Source organism: Montipora foliosa, chromosome 11, assembly GCF_036669935.1.
Source record: "Montipora foliosa isolate CH-2021 chromosome 11, ASM3666993v2, whole genome shotgun sequence".
Classification (NCBI taxonomy): domain Eukaryota; kingdom Metazoa; phylum Cnidaria; class Anthozoa; order Scleractinia; family Acroporidae; genus Montipora; species Montipora foliosa.
In genome coordinates, this window is record NC_090879.1 from 36,519,795 (window position 1) to 36,525,736 (window position 5,942).

Sequence of the window (5,942 nt, forward strand, 5' to 3'; positions counted from 1 at the left end):
GGTCCATAGCTATTTTCCTTGAAAATGGTATCTGCACTTCGATTTATAGCAGCAAGTTTTTGGTGATGTCAGGATAAAGAGTGTCACACATTTTTAAAGTTCATTATTCTCTTGAGTAGTTTAAAATATTTGGTGTTTTTCTTCAAAGTGCATTGCCCATAAATTAATAAGAGGATCCAGAAAAAGGATAACTTTGGGGAAATGGATCAAATAGTGCTGTTTGGGAGTCAATGGCTTGTCTGGAAACAGCTCCCGGAAGAGTTTCAAATAGCATTTCACAGAATCGTTAAGTCTTGCAACTGTTTCAAGACTAATAACTGGACCAAACGAAATATCAATTATACCACTCAAGGAAGTATACATTTCCCAGTAATCATCGTTAAGTTTGACATCTTTTCCCACTATGAAAGGAAAAAAAACGAAACAGCAAATGTGATGTAGCAGCATGTTGATTAAGAGTCGAAGATCCATGGAGATCTGACTGCCGTATAAAATTGGGCTTGTCTTTCTCCTCCATGTAGCCATACTTAAAGTCCTTAATGTTATTGTTGATTGCCACTGGAATTGTCTGTTTAGTCTTGATAAAGTGGTTTGTTAATGCTTGCAATGTAAGGGGGATAACACCCTCTAATAAACACCCTGTAATAAAACATCAGGTGGTGTTTGTTTAAATATATCAAAATTAGGAAACTCACATAGGATGCTCTTTCTGTTAATACCATAGGCAGTTTTATAATGCTCCTTCAATGACTGGAATGCATTGTTAATCACTTTACACTGTTGAGGATGCCGCTCAAACATCCTTGGATCAAAATCTTCCTCAGAAAATTTCTCCTGCATTGAATCATAATCTGCATTGCTTAATCTGCATTTTCTAAAGGCACCACCCACTGATTCCTTCAGGCCCACTGCTTGGTGTGCTGCTGGGTTATCGGCCACATAGGCCACCAAAGCTGCATTGATGTGAAATTGTGTTTCCATTCTTCAACTGAATTGGATGCCATCTTGCTATACTAAGCATCTGTAAGTCTGCCAGTAGAGGTTGAAGAACAACATCAAAACCATAGCGTGCTACATCATCTGTTTTTATCACCGCATAGAGATTTATTGCATGCAAAGCACTGTGATAGACTTTAGGCAAGTTGCCAATAACATAATAAAACATGAGAAGTTTGTGTTTTTTTTACCCTTCTTCCCACTGCATTACATAACTCCATTTCATTACTATAAAGAATTATTTCAAGTGTACGATCACAGCCATTTCCTGAAAACAATGGGTGGTTTGTCAGGATTTATCCATCCTGGAGATATTCAAATTTACTATCAGAGCGCTTGCCCTGGGAAGGTAAAAAAATATATGCCTTTCGAAGAGCTGCTGTCTTCCTCTACGCCCTCTTGTTGTACTACACTTACCAAAGCAAAAGTATGGAAATGGTATGGGACTGTTTGGGCCATATCTGACCCACAGGTGGGAATGGTATGGGAAAGTAAGATGCTAATATGGAACTGGTATGGGGCTAAATTTTACCAAATTTGTAACTATGGGAAGTGTGTGGGAAGAAAATTTGCGGCTGCCTATTTTATGGGAAAACTATGGGAATAAGGTTCCCATACACATCCCATAGCAATGGGACATTTAATCTGTAGAGTATGCCATAGATTACCCATACAAACTGACAGATGGTCAACATGCCCCATAGATTTCCCAGTGTGAAAATTTTATGGGATTTCTATAGTACATTCCCTCTCTGTATTTAAACCCCTACAGCTCTTATTTCCCATGACATGTTCTATGGGGAATCTATGGAATATCTCAGTGCTCATAATGAAAATGATAAAATCGCAGCATGTTCATGCATTGCATATTGAGAACTGTCTTATCTGCACTGGTAAAAATATTTTCCCTGTTGAAAACAGATAGCATACAGCATTCATTATTTCGACTGGCTACAATTTTATAACTGAAATGACCATTACAAGTCTACGAATATTTGACATATTTTACTTTTTGAAGACTGTAAGTAGCAAAAATAACAAGCTACCAGAAAGCTTGAATGCGAGACAAATAATTAGTTTAAGTTATACGATCATTGGTGATGTTTATCGTTTTGGTGGTGGGTAAAACCCTACAAATGCCTGTTTGGAGAGACATCACGCAGAATTGTGTGACACATACGGGATATTCACGGGTGCAATGGCGCTAAATTTGAAAGGCTGAGACGACAAATGACACAGGACAATAAAGAAAAATGGCCACAACAGGGAAAGGTCCCCCTGCGTTTTACGCTGTTACAGCCTAACTGTATAAAATATGGAAAGGGTTGCATATGGCTTTTAAAGAAGAAATTCTCATAATAAAAAACAACCATTTTTGACTCGGTACCATCCCGTTAACCTGTATCAATTATGTGTTCAACTTGACATATTTTGGGTAAATTTGAGTATGGGAAATAGCTGTATGATAACTTTGAGACTGAATTTCTTCTAAATGAAGATGTTAACACGTTGGGTTTCATATGGATATGTTTTCTTAAAAAGTATAAAGGGCTCATGCAACATATGAAGGGAATCCGATGTCTAGAAGTAGTATCAAATCCAGCATTTCTGAAACATACATTTTCTCTCTTTGATTTCTCGCCGTCCTAAGGGCCTTTGGGAGTTGAATTGATTCATTTTGAACCTCGTGCATGCATATTAATGACTCTAAGCTCCGCCTCTATGAACAAGTAGTTTCTCTGCTGAAGAAACTGCGACTACCAAAGTGCCAAAGAGTAGTCTTTCCATTGAACAAAGAACTTGGATTTACTTCCTTGGATTCGTTTGGCGACAATTCGTTAAACTTCGCAAACACACAGAGCAATGCGCTTTGATTTGGGTCGTAATTTCAAGTCGCAGACACAATCATGAGTGTCAGGAAATAATGAGGTGTAAAAGCCTGGTGGATGTCTCGCTCGTTTCAACATTGTTGCGTTGAAGGTAGTTTTAACCAACTGAATGGGTTAGGTGTTAGTGATACTTTTATATATTTTCTCCATTCAAAGGGATCGAAAATTGAATAATTATTTTCAACAAACAAAAGACGTTTCCACTGGGACACTAACAGATCACGGACAAAAGATAAAATGACAGAGGCTTTTTCTTTGGTGAGGCTGTGCAGACAACCGTCAATGAACGGAAAAGTGCTTAGAGAACTCGCTCTACAGGTCTGTTTTTCACAAAAATAACATCGATCGGATATTTACACATTGCGCTGGTTTATTTCAAGATTTTTCTGGGTAACAGATAAAGCATAAGGAATAAGCAAGCATTAAGACCGCGTAACTAAAACTTTCCACGCTTTTCTCTAAAACACTTCTATTCTGTTGAACCAAATAAACTCATATCAACAAAAAGAATTGGTTGCCATGTCACTTTCAATGAAGCGAACAGTCCGCTCTTTAATATTTAGTGTTATCATAGTTAATAGATGTAGGCTGGTTATGAAACTCGACAAGTTTCTTTGTTTCATGTTTTTGTTCGCTTTTTTGGCCTTGACCCTGCACAAAACCCGACAAAAACCAATCAAAAGTTTCGACTAATTTATTTGAAATTAACTTGTGAACCAAAAGCAAAAGATTGTGCCTGGTCACGGTCAGTTCAACATCTAATTGCGACTGTATTGTTCCTGCTTTTGAAATTCCCAGGGTTTCATAACCAATCCCTAGATTAACTATGGTGTTATTGTTCGCTTTTCGCACCTTAAAAATTTGTTCTGCTCATCTTAACGTTTGATTGACAGTTGCAGAATTCGGCGAAGGGACTCTAGTATTCCCAAAGCTAAATCAGTTGACCAATCATATCCCACCAGTGCTGAATGCATGTTTCCTTATGCCAGACTTATTTCGCACTGCAAGTAAATGTCACGGAAGACAACAGAATTCTGTGCAATGAGAGTAGAATTACTCTGGAAATCTGAAACTTTGGTCAGTAGTCAGAAGATTTTAACAATTTTTTGTATTGTTGTTCACTTTAGGTCTAAAATTTCCCATACGAAATACATGGAAAATGTTCAGTCTTTTTCTAAATGGTTAGGAAAATGGGCAGCATATCCCACCTCACAAACACACATCTATTATTTCTTCTTCAAGAGGAATAACGCCAAATCTGTTCTTCTTCGGTTGGTGGAGAGGAAAATTGTGATTGACTACACTCCCCAATACTTCATGGCTTTCACAAAGTACTCCACTAGACATGGACATCGGAGCGATGACTGCTCCACATGTCATCCTAGAAGTTTCTTCAACCAAAAAGAACACTTCAATTTGGCCATAGCTTGTGCACCCTCCCTACCAGAAGTGCCTTTCTTTAATGCACCAACTGCATCTTTCAGATGCGTCCTGTTGGTCCTGAAAGACATGGAAAAATAATCATATAAGCTATGACCCTTAGAGAAATTAGTTAAAAGTCACATTTCTGTAGACTTGTATAGAAGTTCCTTGCCCTACAATTTGTTAAACAACGTACACAGAATAAGTAAGCAGAATGATGGGTCGGAAAAAGGTTTACCCAACTGTGTTGTTGCCCACAAAGCTGCAGCACCAAATCTTTTGCATGTCCTGGAGGAATCTCTTTTATCATCTCTGGGAAGCTCTGTTGACTTGTCACAGCAGTCATTATCTTCAAATAAAAAATATGTAGTATATACACTGAGTGATGCAAGACACAACACGAACACTGTGATTATCATGGCTTGACTCCGAAGAGAACAACAACCATCAGCGTTCTTCACAAAATATTGATTTTTAGATTTAACATGAGCTAACTTGGCTTGGGATATTTTGTGTTCCATGGAAATAATTTGAAAGGTCTCCACTCCAATCTTCAAATACGAACAGGGAACGGCTCCAAAGGGGACCATGATCCAGCACCGATTTCTCCAAGTGAAGCAGCAGGTGCTGATTCATCAGCAAATATCTTAGATCTGTTAATATAGAAAAATACACGTACTTCCTGTACGAGCAGGAATAAAATACCCCTTGCAGTTCTTTTGCAGTGTGTTCGTTAAGTGTGCATTCTTTGTTATTAGCATAAAGATTGAGTTCTCATGGGTTCTGTAAAAAACAAAAAAATTCAAGCTGATCGTTTTCTTGCTTTGAAAATTAATAACTCCTTAAAGTAAACTGTAAATAGTTATGACTACACCAGTGATATATATCATTTTTATCGCTACATATTACTTACCATAATACACATCAAACTTCTCAACAAAATGAATCAGAAACTTTCCAGCTAGTTGAAGTTGCCCAGGGGAAATAGATCTTCCTGATAGTAGAGTGATGCCACCAACCAACAAGGCATAATGCTGGTAATAATCATTAGGTAGGATTCCCTTTAAATAGCATAGGAAATAGCATAGGAAATAACAAAGTAGCCAGTTGTGGTACTCTGTAGCTGTAATAAATGAAACAGTGCAAAATCAAATGAATAAGATAATCACTACAAGCTTGGACTTGCTCAGGCAAGTGTCAAAACTATTAAAACAAAACTATTTAGACTTGCAACGTTTCCTTGCATTTACACTGTTACTTAATTTACTGGTTCTGTGTTTAACGGGAGGTGAAGTGTTTGATCAAACCTTGAGCACTGAGGGAACAAAGCCTTACTCACTGCCCACACTCTTCCTCTCCATTAAGCTTCAACTAAGGTCTCATAAGTTGATTACCTTTCCAAAATTTTACATGATGTTGAATACTTCTTGGGATCCTGGTAATCACACTAGGAGGCTTGATCTCCTGCAGGCGTTTGTCCACCATCTCTAATTCTGTACTTTGAATTAAACCACAGGCCAACAAGTTGTTTCACAACTCCAAGGTAGACATAATGCATCTATAGCAATGCCATTAACAATGTCAAAGCTTGGTAACTGTAATAATGGGCTTGGTGCCTTGATGCCACAAACCTGT